The 20,652-nt window shown below is 49.1% G+C and overlaps 1 protein-coding gene across 2 annotated transcripts in view; it reads right to left on the bottom strand.

Annotated features, from left to right (window-relative positions):
• ELFN1 (extracellular leucine rich repeat and fibronectin type III domain containing 1) overlaps positions 1-20,652 on the bottom strand; it is a 109,705-nt gene that overhangs the window by 70,739 nt on the left and 18,314 nt on the right. For both annotated transcript variants that reach the window (XM_069810258.1, XM_069810257.1), the window contains exon 2: positions 15,157-15,269. The gene's annotated coding sequence lies outside the window, so the exon portion shown is untranslated. The remainder of the gene's footprint in view (positions 1-15,156; positions 15,270-20,652) is intronic.

Genomic DNA, 20,652 nt, shown 5'->3' with positions numbered 1-20,652 from the left:
AAAAGGCCGTTTCACGGAAGTGGCATTTGCTGACAGAGAGCTGTTTCGACAAGAAAATTCCAGCCAGAGGAGCACACAATAAGCTGCGCACCATTAAGGTACATGAGCTGCAAGGACACCGGTCTCCCAGTGTTCATAATAAATCCCATCCTTTTTCTGGGTCAAGAAACTCATAGCTGTCTGGAGGTTATGCTAACACGCCAGGGTTTGGGGACTGATGTCGAGATCTGAGGAATTCCTGTTGCCTGGAATAGAAACAATGAAATTGTTCCAAGGCACCATTTATTCCCAGGTGCCTGCGAGCTGTCATTTCTGGGGAAGATGAACAATTTAAGAAGATCTAATATCTTCAGAAATAATTCAGGAAGACAGAACTCATTCAGTTCCCCAGGTCAATAATGAATGGGACTCGTGTGAGTCAGGGGAGGACCGAGGGGATCTGACCACCAGCTCTCCCAAACCAGGTGAGCTTGTGCAGCCACGCAAGGGGCAAAGACAAAGGTTTTGAGCCGCTCTGCCTGGAGACCATGTGTGGTCCGTAGGGGCTGGGTGGGAGCAGTGAGGACCGAGGGATGCAGTCACCATGGGGCTCGCTTGTGCAAGCCTGCGGGATGCTGCTCTGCCAGCGCATTAAGGACCAACCTAGTCACCTTGCCTTGGGCCTTGTGCTATTTTAGCATCCTGGTTCCCCTCAATAAATGCCTGTTTTATCTTGTCTTGTTTCACTTGTCGGTCAGTTCTAGTCTAAGGACTAGGTAAGGACTAAAACAGACTGCGCTAGCTGCGAACAAATGAGCGATGCTATGAACAGCAAGGTGCAGAGTATGGCCCCCTAGATATTTGTCAAATAGCTGTGAGTCATCCTGAATGTGCCACAGCCTTTACCTGTGATGAAGGGTCAGAGGTGAGACGAGAAAGGGACAGCACGGAAGGAAGCTACCTGCTTCCCAATATGACGTGATGACACATTAAGCCTGGGTACCAGAACCAGTCCTGCTTCCCTGCAGCACTGCCCTGGCTCTGTGCAGCATCCTGTCCTGGCTTGCGTTCACTTCCCTGCGTACGCCACTTTAAAGTGCCTTGGGTCCCTGTATCTATGTCAGGGAGCAGAGAAAATGGCAAGGGAAAAGCAAACAAAGTGAATGGGAAAAGCATTACAAAACCAGTGGAAAAGTCTTCCCACACCACTCCATGCTTTCAAGTAAATGAGGCTAATTAACTAATTGCCTAAATTATTCAGGCTATTTTTACCCTCGTATGAAGGCTTGGCATTATTGCTGATTTTTTAAGACTCGGCACTGAACTTTCAACTTATCAGAAAAGCCCCTGGAGTGGGGAGCCAGAGGGCAGAGCAGCTGCTGGGCCAGGACTGGGGCTGGAGCTCAGGCGGGTACCGCTGCTGCGGGGAAGGAGCATCTGCAACAAACCAGCTCCCATTGGGTGATGCTGTTTAACACAGAAGTTCAGTGTTATTTGCTGAAATTTCACCCGCACCTGAATCTGCCTCCCAGTAAAGGATTTCTTCTATAACTAAGCATCCCCTCTGCTCCACCAGTTTCCTATTGCAGCCGAGATGATAGAAGCCGATTTGGAGGAAGAGTTTCACACCCAGGCAAGAGAAGGGGAAGACTGATAGCTAAGGGTGCGTGAACATGCTGGTCCTGGCAGTGACTGCAGCTCTCGTGGGCAGACCCAGAGTAACCTTGGACAACCGGGCAGGAAGCAAATATACTGCACAACTCAGTATCAGCAGCAAAACCTGCTTGAAAAGGGCTTTTTGGCCACCAGGGATGTGCTACCAAGCTCCTGTTGGCCCATCTAGGGGCAAGCTGGTAAAGGTGGGGATGTGGCTGCAAGTGGGGACTTTGGGTCTACATCTGAAGGAGGACAGAGCTTGCTGGAGATGGTTGTAACAGCTGGTTTGGGACGTAGCTGGGATTTTAATCTACAGAGCTTGCTGGCATCTACAGCACTGTGGTGGAGTTATCACACCCCAGCACTGCCAGCTCCAATCTCTTGAACCAGCTATTAGCAAAGAGACACCCTCCTGGGGCCGGCTGGAGCCTCTGCTCCTCTCGGGGAAGCTGCGGGGCTCTGCAAGCGCCGGCACCGGGCGCAAGGCTGCACGCTCTGCGCCTGCCCTGGGAAACAACCGCTTTTCAAGCCTGGTTTCCCTGCTGTTGCCTTGGGGAACAAGTTCAATCCTGCGTGTGCTGCTTCCAGAACTAATTGGGGTTTGCTGTGCTAGTGACGCCTGGTGTCTCCACGCTTAGGAAATGGGCTGCAGCCAGCTAACCAAAACATGTGTGTCCCTCTCCCAGCGGGGAGTTAAAAGCAATGTTGTTTCTGACAGAGCAGCTAGCAGGACTCTCTGGATGTTTTCACTGAAATGCACCCATTGCTCTTTCACTGGGGACACTGGCCACCACAGACCAGTCACCACCGCTTTGCACGTCAACCCTGAAAATCTGTGGAATGAGATACATGCTCTGCAAATAGGGAACTGATGTCGCATGGCCTATACACACACAGTCATCCTTCCATCACACGCACACAAATATCTCCTTCCCAAATTATCCAGACCACCCTCCACAAAAGGATAGTGCTAATCCATCTGCTGTAACCCCGACTGACCACATGAACTGTCCCAGACACGCAGCCTCCTTTCAGGCAGGAATCCAATGTGGCAGGAGCTCCCTCCTTCCACTTTGAGAAAATGCCATTTTCTTGGGTTTTGAGGGATTTTCTCACAAAACAAAACTAGATGTTTTCTCCTCTTCAGCGAAATGCCAACATCTTAGCTCCCCGGTGGAAATTTCAGTTAACTCCATTAAAATCCCCCAATCATTCCTGCTGAACAGCCAGTTCCCTCAGGAGCAAGAAGACTGATAGACCTCCTTTTCTGTCATAAACCTCACTTATCAGCCTTAATGAGGTGACATTTCAAGGCTGGCTCTTCTCTCAACACACAAGTACACAACAGTTTGGGGTGGCAAGTCTCTTCCTGGCATGCCATTGAGGAGAAGGGCAGGTGAAAGTCCCCTGTCCTTTGGATGCAGGAGTGAGCTCCCCTCTGAGTTATCTCTAAGACTATCTCCAACATTGGACCAGCCGTGAATCAGTGTGGTCGAGTCCTGGAGAGGTCCAAGGATGGAGATCACACAGCCCCTCTGGCCACCTGTTCTGGTGCTGCACCACACTCTTAGTGCACATCTCTTTCCAAATGCCCAACCTGAACCTCCCAATCTGCTTTTGTGCCCATTTCCCCCCATTAGGCTGTCTGCCACTATTGAGAGAGTTTGGCTCTATCATCTTTGCAAGCTCTGTCCAAGCAGCTGTAGGTATAGGATGCTGCCCTTCAAACCTGGATCCTGCTGGCCGTCAGGATGAAGAATCTTTGGCTGCCCTGAAACGCTGGTCTGACACTGCTGGTGAAGGGAATACTGGCACCATGTTAAACTATAAAGTAAGCCACAGACTCCTTTGGGCCAGTTTCTGCCCAGGCACTTGTCCCTCCAACAGGGCCCCTTGCCCCTTCAAAACTGTTTTGGTAAGGACCAGTAAGATGATGAAGGTGGACCAGATGGCAACCACTGCTATACTCAACAACGCATGAAGGACACCTCACAACTCAGCTAGCAAGGTAATACGTCTCACCAAAACCTTTTCATCCCTTTCCTTTCTGTCTGCAGACTCTCTCCCCACACTCTGGCCATCTTGTTTGCTGAAGTCCCTGTCTTGTGTGGAACTGGCCAGCTTTTGCTGCTGAAAAATGCCATTTTCTGAGGTTTACCTAGTCCAGAGTGGAATCTCTGATAGATCAGGCTCTTTTCTCTTAGAAAAGATAAATAATTTCTACTATTTTACCAGTGGAGCGCAGAGAGCCATCGTCCCAAAGTTTTGTTAATATGAAACGGAGATTATGGTCTCTGGGGTGATCTGGCAGGAAACTTCATCACTTTTCAAGGACCTTCCTGTGTGTGAAATGGAAAGAGCAATGCTGCCCTGTAGCTCCCTGTTTGCAATGTACTTAGAAACTCTTGAATACCTGGCACTAGATGTGCCGTATTATCTCCCACCTCACCTCCCATGTCTAAAGCTGGCGGCCTGGCAAGGGAAATTATTCCAGATTTGTGCTGTCCAGAAAACAGCCTGGCAGGAAGATTTGCAAGTCATGTCTCCCCGCTCAGTGCCATCTCCTGCCCCATTGCTCAGTAACCCACTAGAGATGATGAGCCTTTGGCTCTCCATCCTGGGATTAGCTGGCAACCCCAAACCAAGAACTGGCAGTCAGTTACTCGCTGCCTGCTGCCAGCTCTGAGAGCTGCTCACTGCCCATTGCTATCGCACTCGGTGTTCCCCCCAAGACACCACTAACTCTACTGCAGAGAAACCACACGCCATGTCCAACGCTGCCCATTCCACCCACGCCTAGGGACCAGCAGGGAGACTGAGTGACACTGGGGAGCCCAAGAGAGGTCAGTCCTTCTGCAATATTTGCAATACAGGAGAATATGCTAGTTTCTTCACCCCTCCCATCCCCAAGCTCATATGGCAGTGGAGATGGAGAGGACTTTACGGCAATTCTATTTCCCCACTGCCCGACAGCATGTCCTGCTGGAGGTGTTGGCGCAAAAGGAGGAAAAGTCTCATTCAATTTACCAAGTGCCTCTTCTCAGCACAGTTGTAAGTCAGATTCAATTTCCCAGTGTTACCTTCTGCATATTTCATCCACTAACAGATTTGCAAAGATTTAAATACAATACAAAACTGCAGACACTATCAAAAGAGGCTAGAGAGAAAAGGGCAGGAGAAGCTTGTCCTTTTTCTTTAGGCTTATGGAAGATGCCACTCTGAGAGCTCGGAGAACGGGCATTGCCAGGCAGGAGCTGTGCCAGACCCTCACCTGAGCAAGCACTGCTTGGAGGGACAGGCAGGAGGCATGGGAGGCTTCAGCAGGTAGATCCAAGCATCTGAGATGCTCAGGGCAGGGATTGGCACTGGTGATGCTGGAGTAGAGCATTTAGTAACCTCAACCCATGCCGGTACCACCTGAGAGAGCAGGATGTCAGCTCCAAACTTGCTACCTGGCATCTCTCCAGAAAGCAGAAAAATCCCTTGGATAATGCAAAGGTTTCATGGGAATACCATGGGAAAGAGGGCACTCCCCAGGAGGTCTCTGCACAGATACAGGTGTGTAACGCAAACCTTTAAACACACACTCAACAAAGAGAAGCACCATGTTAGGTGATTAAATCCCCCATGTACCCACAGGAAGTGAGGAATATATCCTGCTCACCAGAGCTGTGAAACGTATTCACCTGTTGCAGGAATTAATCCTTTTTTTACTAACAGAGTGGCAGAGCTGTGCACACAGAAATCCTGTCTGAAATGAATCCCTGATAAAGAAGAAGTCAAGTTAAAAGGTGAGTTTTACTGCCTGCCAAGGCTTTAGGTTTTTAAAGGGTCTCTTGTAGAATTACTGTATTAGCAGGCTATTATGGGTATAGATTTCAAACTGCTATGCACAGCAAGAAAAAGCACGGAAGTTTTGAGATTGGAAAGAAATGCATGAAAAAATGAGGCAGAAGAGGGCAAGAGGGGGAGAGAGGAGAAGCAGTGATGTGCCGAGGGGAGGGAGGCTGATAAATGATGGAGGAGATAGTGGAAGGGGGGTGAAGAAGAGAGCAATGAGCAGTAGGGTAAGGAGAAAAGAGAAAGATAAAAAGAGGAGGAGAAAGTAAGAGAAGAGATAAATGAGGGCAAAGACCAACTCATCATTTCGCAATTCGACCCCGGTGGAGAGGAAAATTGATGTCTGGAGCTTTTTTATGGCCAACCTCCTGGGCATGGGACAAAAGACAAGTTATTACCCAACCCCAGGTCAGGTCTGTAGCCTGCCAACTGGTTAGACACATTCAGAGAGCCCATGAGAGCTGTAAATCAAGGGGGCCAAAGAGATCACAGAGAAGCTGGGACCAGGCACAGAGGAGCAGTGAGCTCAGCAAATGCAATATAATCACAGGAGAGGAGCAAGCCGAGGAGTGACACAGGCTGATGAGGAGTGCCCAGCCCAAAAGGGCTTTGCTTATCTCTCCTTCATGCCATTCCTAAGGACAGCACTCCCCCAGAGATGCAAGTGCCCCTGCATGTCCTCCTGATTTCTCTTCCTATTGATTTTCAGGCTCTGAATACCATTTATTTTTGCTTGCTTGATTCACTCATTCATTGAATAAAGGCATCATCACTATTATTATTATTGTCCTCGTCATCGGGCTCCTCATCACACATTATATTATTTGCATTGCAGAGCTGGAAGATTTCAGGTTGAGGCAGGAAATTTGTGTGAGTTGTTATTACTGCAATCAGATGAAGTGAGAATTGGATCGGTGAAGGCTGCCAGAGCACAGCTCTCCCAGCAGGACACAGAGGCTCTGCCCAATCAGGGGAAGATGCCATTTTATTGTGCAGGTCCCGCCAGCAATTTCGGACTTGCCTTTGGTGTCCCATCTCTCCCTCCCACCCCACCACCCAGCTCCACTGACTGCCAGCAGAGAACGGGGAAACGCATCGGAATGGGAGGGCGAGGAATCAGAAAAGACTTGGCGAGATTGCACATTTTCTGCCTTGCTGATGGTATTTATTAGACAACAGAAAATAGCTATTTTACCATCTGCCTTGTAAAAAAAAAAAAAAAAGTCCTCATTAAATTAATGGAATGTGCAGCTGCCGAACAGAGTGTTCCTCTCCCTGCCACCTCCCAAGCAGCCCAGCACTTGCTGGAGTGGGGAATCAGGCTGCCAAAAGTAGCTGAGGCTAACTCAGGCTCATGTGGTGGGAGAGGATGGACAGACAGCCTCCTGCTCCTCCCAACCCCGGCGCTCTTGCCAGGGGACCTATGGGTGCCCTGTTGCCACACGCAGGGTGCAAGGGCTGCCTTGTTCTGTTATGGAGCAGAGGGCTCCACCCCTGCATGGTCTCAGCTTGCGAAGGAAACTGGACGAGTCTTTACCTAAGCAGAGCGTGATCCAGACTTCAGGTTGAGGAGGTCAGAGTTGCCCATCAACCTATGTTGAGCATGGTAGGATTTGGGGGCAGGTAAAGTCCTAATTTCCATGCCTCTGCCATCTCAGTCGATGTGAGCTAGTCAATCCATCCCTATCGTCCACCTCTCCATGTCAAAGTTTGATCTGAGTTGGTGCTTGCCCCACAAAACCAAGAAAGCCTTGAGACTGGCTGACTGCATAGCCCAGAGGAGCTCCTACACAGAAGCCTTTATTTTGGCTGAGAACAGACCAAAAATCATGAACCGAATTTCTCAATCCCAGCAAGACAGAAGCACCATAAACCAAAGGTCCTGAACGATTTGAATGATGTTAATGGAGCTAGGAGAATGGCAACCAGTTTAATGCCAGCATTACCAATTAATTTCTACATGGAACCGAACAGCACTGAAGGGTTTTAAGTGAACCTTTTCTTCTGATATCTGGTGGAGCATGAGGAGTGTTTGATGGAGGAGTGGTTGCCAAAATCCCATATTCCATGTGGCTTTGAGGAGCAGGTTCACCAGTTTGCATCACCAAGGTCTCCCAGAGATACCAGATACCACAACACACTGCCATAGCTAAAATACTCATTGCCTCACCACTTCATCACGAATAATGCCTGAAGAGTGATGTCTAGGACTACTTTGGGTGCAGCAGTTCTACTCCTAAGGAAATAAAGCCCTTTGTTAGATGTCTCAGCACTGCTGCAGTATAATCCACATTTAATCCTCACTTGCATTTTCTGCTGCTAACCTCTCCGCTAATGCCAGGGAGTTCCCGGTGCCTGCGCTGCTCGTCTAAAGGTGCAATCTCTCCTTTGTGGTCCTCTCCTCCTCTTTCTAGGAGGCTTTTCTATATAGATTTTTCACCTAGATGAGTTTTTACATGTTTTTTTGCAGGTAACTTGTTCCCTTAAATTTGATCCTTCAGCAGTTACAAAGCAATTGGGGAAAGCTGACCTCGGGAGACAGGTCCAGCTGCAGAGAGGTTGTTTCCATCATGCCCACGGAGGAGGCAGGAGATGGCCTCTTGGATTTCAGCACGCAAAGGAAAGTTACAGGACTACAGCATGTCGAATCACTTCATGCTGAAATAAATCCTGACATAATAAGCCCTAATACCGCCAAAGAAACTATTACAGTCAGTCACAAAAATAATCCACATTGAAAATCGGCGAAAATACCTCTCCCCAGTGGAACAACGTAGCTCCAGAGGATCAGTTCCAGTCAAAGACGACAATTTCATGTTTACCAAACAAATGAGTGCAGCTCCAAAAGGCAAGTATTTGTTGCCAAAAACCCCTCTGCTTAAGCAAGGTTTTGCCACCTCCCACTAAAGACTTGCTTTTAAAACCAAAGAGCAAGAACAAAAGGAAAGACTGTGAAAGGTAGAGATCAAATTGAAGCCCAGAAGGATGTCGTGGCTGTCTCTTATGCCATTGCCATCAGTCCTATCAATCCTTAATTAGCAGCACTAAGGGCAGAACACCAACCTGATTGCTTCACGAGCACAAATCTGGTTTTCAGAGGTTAATAGCAAAATTTCTTCCAGCCTTTGCCTGCATTGTCACTGGTCTCGGGGATTTGTAAGCAGAACCGCGTCTGCAAGTCACTGACTTTATTTGCAGCACCAGTTGGTTGTGTGTGCAGGGTTGTAGGGGTCTTTGCACATGTGGGTCCTGACCGTGTGGTGCATGCACACTGCCTTGGCCAGTCTTGGTAGTGCTACTCTCTGAGGAACCTGCGAGACAGGGCCACCGGGCTGCTGAGCTTCCTCACGGAGTAGCTCGCAGGGTTGTCTGAGAAAGCAAGTTAGCCAAAAAGACATGGCAGATTAGCAAAAACACAGGGACAGGCATTTTTTTCCTTGAAAAAAACCAAACATTTGCTTTCTTAGAAAAAAAAATCTAGCAACAATTTTTTTGAAAAAAGAAAACACAAACAAACAAACAAACAAAACCCCCAACCAAGTTCCTTTTAATTAAAACTTCAAGCCTGTCGCAGGGAATCTTGATAAAAACATTGACATTTTGCAAAGTTGCCCTTGGACACAATCATAAGCATTGAAAGCTCTGAGACACGGACACTGTGGAAGCGCCTCTGCGCATGCCAGAGCATTTGGGAAGGACATTCATCTTCCTGCAGTCAGGTGTGTTGGTAATTCTGTGGCGTTTCTCATGTGTTTGTCCTTCCCATATCCACGTGCGAGGTACATAGCATGTGGGGCGGTGGCAGGCCCAGGAGAAGGCCAGGAGAAGGTCGCGTGGTTGCACGCAGTTAGGAAAAAATACAGCGTGCACGTTGCAGTGCAGTGTATGCATGGCTTTGCAGGCATGCAGGGCTGCGGGTGTCATTTAGAAAGGAAGGACTTTGCACCTGCATGTCTCCTGGTGCTTGCACAGACACGAAGCTGCATCACTTCACGAAGCCCAGGACACACTTTTACAGTTGTCTGGGGTCAGGGTTGCTGGCTGGGACAGCAAAAGGCGAAGCACAGCTCTGGGATTTCATGCAAACCGTTTGTTCTGCTGGGGTGGGATCTGTGGAGCCGCAGGTTGATGTGGCGCCCATAATTCTCTCGGACGCCTCCAATGCTCGGGTCCTTCCACAGAGGGATGCTTCCACCTCATGAGCCAGGAATGCTGGTGCCAAGGCTTTTTCCTCCTTATGAACATTTTTATACATCACCCCTTGCTCAAAGCCTCAGCTGCAGACAGCAGCCCTTCCGCAGGCCCTGCTCATGCAGACACAGACCTGTGGTCACCTCCAATCATCCATGGAGGAAAATGAGAAGAGACAGTTAGTGAAGGACCTCATCCTCCAGGTCTGCCCCAGGGCTTATGCACAGGTGAGGAGCTGTTGCTTTTTAATACCCTGGGTCTCATCTCAGCATCATTTCCCATCACTCCATCCCCCTGCTTCTCCCGTGCGTATGGGAGCACTCGGTTCACACTAACAAATCTGAGCATCCCCAGGTGATTAAAGGAAGCACTGCCTTTTAAATCGCTCTGATTGGGGTTGATGGCTGTGTAGAGTTGGACACTTGGCTCTAATGATGTGTGAAAATCTCCCCGCTGTGACCAGTCATTCCTGGCTGTGGAAAATAAGGAGGAAGGGGGGGGGTGTCACTCAGGACAGTCCCTCCAGGGCTCCGTTCGCTGCCCGTGCACGGCTGGGAAGGGCAGCCCTGCTTTGCATCACTAATGGGGATGCACATGTATGTGGCATCAGTGGCTTTCTGCCCTGTGGTGGCAGATGAATCAGGGTCTCACTCCACCACAGGTTGGCGTGACCAAAGCGGCTGAGCCGTATTGGAAGCGCACTCCCAGGCGGGGAACGCCGGCAGGTTTCACAGTGGGCTCCATCCTGGCTCTGGCTGGTCCCACCAATACTCCCATGCTGGTGTTGGGATGGGGGTTATTATTTGAGACCGGGGTGTTGCAGGTGTGCGCAGGCTGCCACGGCACAGCTCTGCTGCTGGAGCATCGCTTAAGGTCATGACTCTCCGAATGAGACCCTGCGGTGAGCTGGATAGTGGATCCAGCCCCAGAGGGAGGCAGGGCACAGCCAGCACCCCCAGCCGGGAAGCACAGCACGGCAGATTCACTACAAGTCCTGCGGGTGTGGGAAGGAGGATCTAAGCAAGCAAACCACGCCATCCCTGACACACAGGGACCACTGCCTGACACTTTTTCAGGTTAGTCTCCATCACCGTTGCTGACAGGGGACCAGCCATCAGCGCTCTGCATGAAGGCAACGTGAACCCAGCCAGCGTGTTCGCTGCCTTCTTTCCCCACCACCTTCCTCTGTTGTTAACTTCCTAACGACACCCTAATTCAAAGCAAATCTCAGCATGCACTGTCCAATCCTTCCCCTCACGACAAGTTTGCTTTTTAGAGGCTCTCCTTGCTGAGATTCGCTGTTCTGCGACAGAGGGGAATGGCTGGGTGGGCTCCGAAATGAAGGATGCATTTTCTCATGCTCGGATGGGGCTAAACAGAGGCACAGGGGGAGGCCGGGCACCAGCCGGAGGTGTCCTGCAGTGAGTGACCCTCAATGTGACATTGATGGTTCTTAATTCTTAAGCCTGCTTTGGAAGGATTTCAGCAGATCCTATTTAATCACTGCAGCCTCTTCATCTCCCGTGTCTCTGCTTGGGGTAACATTACGCATTCTCCTCCGCCAGCTCTCTCCAAGAACTGGCCACCCTCCTCTTCCTCCATGGGTCCCTGGTGCAGAAAACGCCACCAAGCCCTTCGCCTGCCGCACGGGAGCTGGGCTGCCGAAGCCGTAGCCGCCCTCGGCTTGTTTACTAATGCACAGCTCAAATAGCATTTGCTTAATTTCCCCCAGTCCGCAGGAGGACTCCATCTCTTGCTAACGAAGGGCACGGCTTCCTGCAGGTGTGCTACCAACTCCCCGCAATTGGGCTGCGCCATGCATAGCATTAAATATTTAAGCACTTGTCAAAATGTTGTAACGATTTTTTTGTCTTGTTCCATTAGTTCCGTTTCCAAAGGCCACCACTGGAACTACTGAACATTTATTTCTATTGAATCCAGCTTAGAAGTTATGATCTGAGAAACCGGGAGACAGGACAGTATGTTCTGCGGCGCCTGCTTTTCCCCACCACTACTCAGCTGAGACATGTTGGCCTTTGAAATATCATTTTTATTCCTACCTTAGAAAAACTAAAATAAAGAGATTGATTCTTCCGCCTGCTTGATTTGCTTCTGCCAGCTAAATAAGGTACATAAATATCAATCAGGTGGCTTCCCCATGTAAGTTTTGGGGCCATCAGTTTAAACACCTTGCACAGTTTGTGGTACCGGCCATGTGAGCTGGATTTCCTCCCCAGGTGCAAAAATAAAGCGTTGTTATTACATGATTTTCCTGTTGCTACAAAGGTACGCACATGAATTTTCCTCCCTCACTGTCTGTGCATGAACAGCATCTTGTTATGATAATACTACAAGTATTAGACAAAAAACACTGAAGAAAGTCAATGGAGACAGCAGCTTGGACTGGGGACAAAGCGGGTTGGGGGGGCTACTATGGCCCCCAGGTTTGCTTTAGGTTCACTGAGAAGCACAAAGCCAGAGGGTGTTGCATGGGGTGGGGGACACCTGCAGCCCCCAGGTACATCGGGGAGATGCCCAACGCACCAGCCCTTGGCCACGGGACCCCACGACATGGCCACTGCAGGGCTCAGCTCCCCCCAAGTAAACCCCAAATTTGCACAAGGGAGCTGGGCTTGCTGCGGGCCAGGGGATGGGACTGCTGGTGGCAGCCACGCTGTCACCACCCTTCCCTCCTTCGGGAAAAAAAAAAGGGAAATCTAAAGCATTCTTAAAGACTTCCCTGCATTTTAATTCCTCTCTATTTAAAGACATGCGAGAGCCCAAGAGTTCCAGCCCCTCTGCCTGCGCCTGGATGCTTCGCAAAGTTGTAATCCCCACTAGTGACATCATGCGCCGTTGCCATGGGAATGTCACAAACTCATTGCCATGGGGATGTCACAAACTCAGCACTGTGACTTCACCATGGCAGACAGGCAGTAAGGGAGGCAGCGCTTCCCAGCCACCAGTATCTCTTGTAATTAGCAAACTGGCATGGAAAATGAGGAAGAAACACAGGATAGGAACACAAAACCGTTTTGTAAGTATGATCTATTGGAAAATATTCCCTCATGAGAAAGTGCCTCCTTAATGGATCCTGCGCTCTTAAGTAAACCGCAGAAGACAGAGAATAAAATAGAAATTATAGTGATTTGTTCTATTGGGCATTTCATTGAGTAATTAAGAGGATAATTAGGAAAAGGAATATTAAAAGGCTCAGCCCTCATCTTGCTCTAGAGGAGCAAACTATCGAATGTGCAGCATCATCCGATGTTTCCCTGTGCTAACGTGGGGTTCCCCAGGGCGAGGGAGGCATGGATGGATGTGCCGCAGCGCAAGGGGTCACATATAGGATGGTAAGGGCTGAAAAAGCATCTCCCCCATGGGCTGGCAGGATGCTGGAGCTCTCCCAAGAAATGCAGGGTGGGAATGGCAGGTTACAGGGAGCAACCCCCACCTTCGCAGCATCTCTTGGCATGTGGTGTCAGGCTTTGGTGCTTGTGCATGGTGCATTTCAGTGCAGGGGCGGCTAAAGGGAAAAAAGTAAACCAGCCCCGGCTGCAGAGGAGCTCTGGGGAGAGCTTGCTGAAAACTTGCTTGGCGAAACACGTGCTGATGAAGCACCGCAGCCAAGGCAGAAGTGGCAGAAAGCTGGAAAATCAGCTGAAAGCTCAGCATCAATGGTGACCCTGTGCCAGGAGAGCAGCTCTGTTACCCACCCCCCTTCTAACACCTATTCCCCCTTTTGCTGTCATCTTTCTCTTAGGAAAATATGTATAAAAGTACCTGTATAACTAATCCAGATCCAGACAGAACCCAACACCACTCCAAGACCCCTCAGCGGTCACAACTCAATCTAAGCTGCTTCTCTAAGATACCGAGCATTGCACACACACAAGAAAACCTTGGTGCTGGCCAACACATTTGTGAAACAAAGACCTACTCAAGCAATGAAATCTGCAGCTCTTTTCTGAGCCCCAGCAAATCTCGCTCCACCCCATTTACCCACCAGCATGGCCACTCTCCAACACAGATGTCGGGACACCAGGTCCCACCACAGGTTTCCTCTGCAGCCCATGTTACACTCTGGGGACCCCAATGCTCACACAAGGCCATCTCCTAAGAGGTCCCGGGTGAAAGACAGACCCAGTGAGAGCAATCTGTCCACTGCAAGTCCCAAATGGTCCCTGCAGGGAGCAAACGCAAGTGCAGCGATGGAGAAATGCAAACTGGAGTGAAGGACACCATGAAAAGGGCTTTACTGACAGCAGTTAGTCCTACTGGACATGCATTTGTGAACACTGAGACAATAGATAGGTTATTGCCTCAAACCACTTGCTCGGGAGACAAAACAAGCAACCAACCAACCCAGGTAAATGAGAAACCCCAACCTGCAACTTGGCAGTGCTGACCAGTTGCCAAGAATTCAGTAGTTCTTAGGTCCTTGCTTGCTCCAGGACCACATATTTAGGAAAGCACATCACCTTACAGGCAGGAGAAGGCTGGCTTGTTTTAGACTGGCCTCTGTGGCTGGAAACCTCTTTTTTCTCCCTAGGGAGATGGATGGGATGGCTATAATCCAGTTGCTATGCTGGGCCTGTGTTTCAGGGACAGTGGCTTGTCAGGGTTGAGCCCAAAGTGTCAGACAACTGTCGGAAAATCCATGTTCAGAAGGTCCCCAGCCTTCCCTTTCCCTGTCCCGGGATCCACTGCTCCCCTCTGTCCTCCCCTGCTAAGGGAGGGTAATCCCCATCCTCTTCAAAGCAAAGTAAAACTGGCTTTTTGGCTTGCTGCTGGCCCTTACAGGCACGAAAGCAGCTTGTTGGGAGACTCGAGTGCTCGGCACAGCCCTAAAACAAGGCTCCTGTTTGAAGTGCATGGATTGAGGCTGGATTAAGAAAGCCCAGGAGGAGTGTCGAGCTCTGCTCCTACACTAAAAAGGCGGCTCAGCAGCAGCAGCCAACGCCGCTTCATCCTGCTCAGCTCTTCGTGCAATCCCTAAGAAGCCGCTATGGCGCTGGGGAAGCGGCGATTTCATATGCGATGTTCGACTTGACCCAGGGAGCGGGTAATTGCAGAGCATGTGCTCTGCTTTCCAATGCTGCTGCAGGGAGGAGAGCAGAGCAGAGCTGCCTCACTCCTGGCTGCAGGAACACCCGGCACTGCTCGAACCCCGTCATCATCGAGAGGAGTTGGACAATTCACTTCCACAGGGGCAGATTAAAACCAACAGCTAAGGCAGGACAAAACGGCATCGTTAACCACCTCTGCCCAGTCGGGCAGAGCAGATAGAGCCCGCGGAGCACAGAGCTGCTTGGGTGCAGAGCGGGTCCCAGGCAGACAACTTATCTGTGGCTTGAGGCAAGTTTAGAGAATCGCTTCCGAAGTTTCCCTCTTGCAAACACCTTATTTCCCCCCTCTGGTCAATGCAACAAGCAGGTTTAGTGCAACGTGAACAGGGAACAGAGGATAAAGCAATATACCAGCCCATACCTGAAGGTGCATCCTTCCTTTCTCACCAAGCAGCGGGGAGGCCATTGCTGTCTCTCGGTAATTTTCCAACATCCTGTGTTGCAGGTAGATTTATGCACTGATCATAGTTGGAGCTGTTAATAAAAAAGCGCAAAGAAAACGGATTTTACTGTGAAGTGTAGGGCTACTTTTCTTCCAGCTTTGCATTATCATGACTTTCTCTTTTTTTAATCTTTTTTTTTTTTTTTTTATGATTGACCATGTTTGGGGTTCAAAGCTTTAAAAATAAATCACGGATCTTCTTTCATCTACTACGCATGAGAGAGTCAGAATCTTAATGGCTTAAATGGATATTTTGGGAGGGACCCCAAACCAAGCAGTTCCTACTTTAACTGGGAGCCAGAGGGATGAAGCTAATTTGCAAATAACATTACATGCTGGTTTTACTTGAACTCGAGAGAAAAGGCTGCAGTGGCTACCTGTCATTCTTTGTGACAAATTGAACAAAATGGAAATCGAGTTCACTAGTAAAAAAAATATAGAGAGATATTAAAAAAAATCTGCAGCAGACCAATTTCTCCCGCACCAGGGGAACGTCCCAGGACTGCAATGAAGCCATGCCTCAGCACGTACCGCTACTGCTGCCTGGGCACTGGGGACAAACAGACTGGCTGTCCTTTTCCCAAGAGCAGATTTTTTTTAACTCTGAGAGCTGCGAGCATTTCTCCAGCCTGACTTGAGCCACTTCTTCCTTATGCAGTTCGAAAGACAACTTTCTCCTTTAGCATCGCAAATGCCTTCCCCTGGGAGGGGGGAGGTCCGATATCTGCAACGCTGCATTTTTACAGCAAATTGCCTATCAATGATTTTGTGGCTAATATATACAAGGAGAAGCAGAGGAACTAATATAATGTAATTTTCCGTGTTTACTGCATTATTACAATGGTTGAATCTACTGATTAGTTCCTATTTTTCTTGCCATCTCTTCCTGAGCATCCCTTTTATTTTTGCGCTGCTTATCTGCATACAGAGTCATTTATCCGTACGGCTGGTGTAACAGCAAGCAGGGCCAAAGCTATCATTTCTCCTCCCTTTCAAATTTAATCTTGCAGACCTCAATCTTTGTGATACCGCTATTATTTTGTCCATATCTGATCTAACGGGAACCAGCCATTATTTTTGCCTTAAAAAAAAAGAAAAATGGAAAAAACTAATCCGAGCAAAAGATAATGATGGCTGTGGCACTAATGATCCTTGGCATACCTCCTTGCAATGAATCCGGTGCTAAAACAGAGACTGTTTGTTTCCCTTCTCTCTACATAACTGCAGGACTGACCCCTCATGCACAGGCAGCTCCCCACCAATAAACAACATTGCCCCGATCTCCCAGGGGATTCATTTCACTGCCAACTATCTCAGCAGCCCTTCTTATTGTCTTAACTTATTTACCCAAATAGTGGAAAAACAACTCAAGCGGAGCCGAATGCTCTCCAACAACATGACTGCAACTGGTTTCTTCAGTTTTGTTCCCCTACAAGCTAGGAAAGTCTCCTCCCCCAATGGTTATTAATTGAAAAGGGAAAAGGAAAATTTCCCACAATATGAACAATACCAGAAAGCGCTCTTCATTACTGTTCCTTGAAAATCACGGCAAGATATTTTGCCCCCCAGCTTCCTTAATGCTCCCCACCTCCCAGCTCCGGGCAGACTATCACACCGGCTAGAGACCACCCGCCGAAGCACCGAGCCAAGCTGTTCTGCTCATGCCAACCACATCAGCCAGCAGGGATTTACTTGGGACAGGTGAGGAGACAAACTGAGGAATGCTTCTCCTCCCTTCTCCTGCACCACCACCAGTCAGAGGTTTTTCAAGCAGTGAATGTGCCCAACCTCCTCGCTGCACGTCCACAGTTTGCACCATCGCTCCGTGGTTTCTATCTACGCCACGCTCTTCACCTCTGCCTGCCACCCAGAGACCTTCACATGCCCTCCCCTTCCCCCTGGGAATATTATAAATAAATCACGGGGCCACATTTGGCTCTTGGTCTGTGGTGCAAGCAGGGACTTGGAGCTGCTTCAAAGGCATACGGCGCTGGCAGGGCACAGGATCCTGCCTGTCCCCTGCACCAGGATTTACACAGGTGAGGTTTGTGGAAATCAAACCGAGCCCTTCCTCACATCCTCTGCCAAACGGGCCTGATGTGGGGAACCCCTTGTTCACTTTGACACAGAGCTCTCAGCTGCCCAAGCCGTAGCACTGCGGGAACCTGAGCATTTCTTGGTCTAGATACAACACAGCCTGTATTATATTTATTATTAATGAAAGATTAAATGTTATAAAGAGCATTATTAATTTTAAAGCTACTACTAATAATCAGCTGTCCCTCACTTCACCTTGCAAGCCTGAGAGCTATAACGAAAGAGCATATTCCAGCTCGGAGCACCTTTAACAGAGGCTGCCACAATCCGGAGCCCAGCTCTGCAGCTCAGGGCCACAGGCGTTTTCTGCAACTCATGAGGAACCTCAAAGGTCTTCTAATGTGAACAACCATAAAAAGCTAGAAATGGCAGAAAAATAACTCTGTTATCCTTGTCTTTAGAAAGAAGGACTTGCACCAACCTCCCAGCTCTGCAACGCTAAGTTGTCTTCTTGTGTCCCAGTCCGCACCCATATCACCCCAAAAGCCCAGGTTTGCACAGTGACCTGTGTCACAGCAGTCATTAGAAGGTGATAACCCATTTTGGCACCAAGGGCAAGTCTGCACTTCCAGAAGTGTTTCTTGCCCTCTTCCTCCTTGGGAAAATGCAGCTCTTTACAGTCTCACAGGAGCACGACCCAAACAAAAGTCACAACAGACCTTTCACAAATGAGTTCTCATGGGACAGGACCGTCCCTGTGACCAGATAACACTCATATTGCCTCCCAAAAAGCGGCATCTGCTCCCATCAGAGGTGCTTCATCAGCACCAGGGGGGACCAGGAGCAGGGCATTTTCTGCCCTGAATCCTCCAACACCTCAGCAGGACAAGCAGAGCGGGCAGCCACCAACCCCAGCAGAGAATCAGCGTGTGAGAAGGGCACATGTGCAAGTACAAAGCATCCTTTGCATGCCAGCAGTAACGTTTTCCTGCCGGCTCTGGCACATCAACATTGGTGGTGAATCACATCTCCTTTGTATTTCACTTGGAGGAACAGGGAGAAAGAGATATTTTACAGAGGAGAGTCACAAAAAGCCCCTCCTTAGAAAATAGGCTATTTTTGGTACTATAATCCCTTTCCTGTGGAAAAGGGAGGGAGGCCCAAGAGACACAGAGAGCTGCTGAAACCCAGAGAGCAATCTGGCAGCAGAGCCTGGAGCATAATTCAGATACCAGGGACCAACAGCCAGGACCGAGACTCATGTTTAAAGACTGTACCAGCCTCAGGACTGAGATCTATGCTTCAGCACACATCTACCCACCCGCCTGCCCATCAATACTGCTGTGAGCCACACCAACACGAGATGCTGCAGAGCAAGAAGGTGACAAGGAGCACTTTGTTTGCTTACCCAGATCTTTCCTAAGCGTGCAAAGACCTGGCTCCTCATCCAAGTGCTAATTCTCACCCCTTTTTCAGCCCAGTTTTTTTGCAGCTTTTCTATAAATCCAGAATACATTTGAGCAATCAGCACAATGTTTAGTGAGAAAATCGTATGCTACGTTTCCGCTTGGCATGATTTTGAAATGGTTAAGCTGTTAAGCCCTGAAAGGGAAGTTTTAAGAATACAGCGGAAAAAAAGAAGCCAAAAACAAAAATAAACCAACAGTGGCAAAATTAGAGCATGACATAAAGGAACCGTTTGGATGGATCCCTTTTTCCAGAGAAACAGTGCATGCTGGCTGCTGCTTTCCAATGTCAGGATCTCTGCAGTTGTGCAGCACTTGGACTTTCATTACGACAGCAGGGAAAACAACAAACTGAAAGTCAACGCTAGCACACAAAAGAGGGAGAAAGTTTTCCTAAGCTGGGATCAAACCTCTTACAAGCTTCTCTAAACCACAGCCACATTGCCCATAAAGCCCTCTTTGCCCATCTCACTCTCCCCCAGCAAGGGGGATGCTATTGGGGTAGGAAGGTGTTGCTTGACACACACACAGGTGCTTGTGTAAGGACTAGCAATGGTCCAGGGTGAGGACAGGCCATGGCAAGTACCTTAGAAATGCTCACATATCCACATTTTCCAAATAAACCCTACCAAAAGAGAAGCAAATCCTGCTCCAATTTGTGGCTCACCTTCATGCAACACAACCCCAGTGATGCTGGTCCCTCTAAGGATAGTCAGGTTCTGCCGAGGGCGTTCCCAGGGACAGAGAGGACTCTCCACCTTCACCCCGGCCAACTTGCTTCGCACAACACAGTGACAGCTGTGCAGCCCCTGCGTCCCCTGTGTCACTCTGAGATCCCTCCTGAATTATGCATTGCTTTGCTGCTGTGCAAACCGACTTGACTTACTTATGCAGCCACTTACTGGGCTGAAGGACACAGTCCCAATCACAACCGTTTTACATTGACTTTTGTCATAAAATGCGATGCAATGCTGGATCAAAAGACCTCCCAGAATCAATACATGTGACAATGTCCCACTACAGCTGTGACACAAAGCATTAAGGTAATGACAGTGCCGAAGCATTCATACCTGCTACTTTTAGGTCCACCCAACCCAGTGCAGCTGAAAAAGACAAGGGCTCTTTTCCTCCCACTCCAGCCTCCCCTGGGTTGCTGTGAAGTGTTTGCTATTCAAAGAGTTCTTGCAAGAGAGCTCTCTCTTCTGGGAGGGTTTGGATCAGAGACATCAGGTTAGGTCACCTACAAAGGTAACGGTGGGAAAAACCTTGCTCGCCCGCATCTTCACATCTATGCACATCTCTGCAGAGGTCAGGCATGCTCCTGATAAGGGCATCTCCTGTCCAGTTCTGTACACTGACCCAGCTTCAACTGGGCATGATAAAGAAGATTAATAAACAGCCAGAGACAGCCTTTTCCTCCATGCCCTAAAACTCCTCCAGCTCAGGTCCTCCCCTGCCTTTCTGGAGTGCCAGAGGATCTTGCATTGGGTCCAGGTAGTCACAGGAGGAAACCCATGACCTGTACCCCCAAATCCTTCTGCTCCCCTAGGGAGGCAGGGACCCAAGCAGCCAACGCATCATCTACATCCATCCTGGGAGGCATTTTAAGACTTGCCTAGACAAAGTCAACACCAACCTGATACACCACTGGTAAAAGTCCTGCTTCAAGGGGGAGACTGGACTGCAAACTCCCAGAGGTCCCTTGTGCCAGCATTTCTGAGTCCCACCTTGTGATCTCCCCTCCTGGATTCACCCTCCTCCACAATCTTGAAAATGCAATTCCTCTGAAAAGCTCTCTGTCACTATAAGTGGAGAATCTCATATCTGAAGCACTGACAAAACCCTGGGATTTAACTTTTATTGCAAAACCAAAGCCTCTTCTGTGCATGGCCCTTCCCTAATAACAAAACAG

This window comes from Haliaeetus albicilla, chromosome 22 (genome assembly GCF_947461875.1).
Source record: "Haliaeetus albicilla chromosome 22, bHalAlb1.1, whole genome shotgun sequence".
NCBI lineage: Eukaryota > Metazoa > Chordata > Aves > Accipitriformes > Accipitridae > Haliaeetus > Haliaeetus albicilla.
The sequence above is the reverse complement of the archived record's forward strand: the minus strand, read 5'-3'. Positions and strand labels throughout refer to the sequence as shown.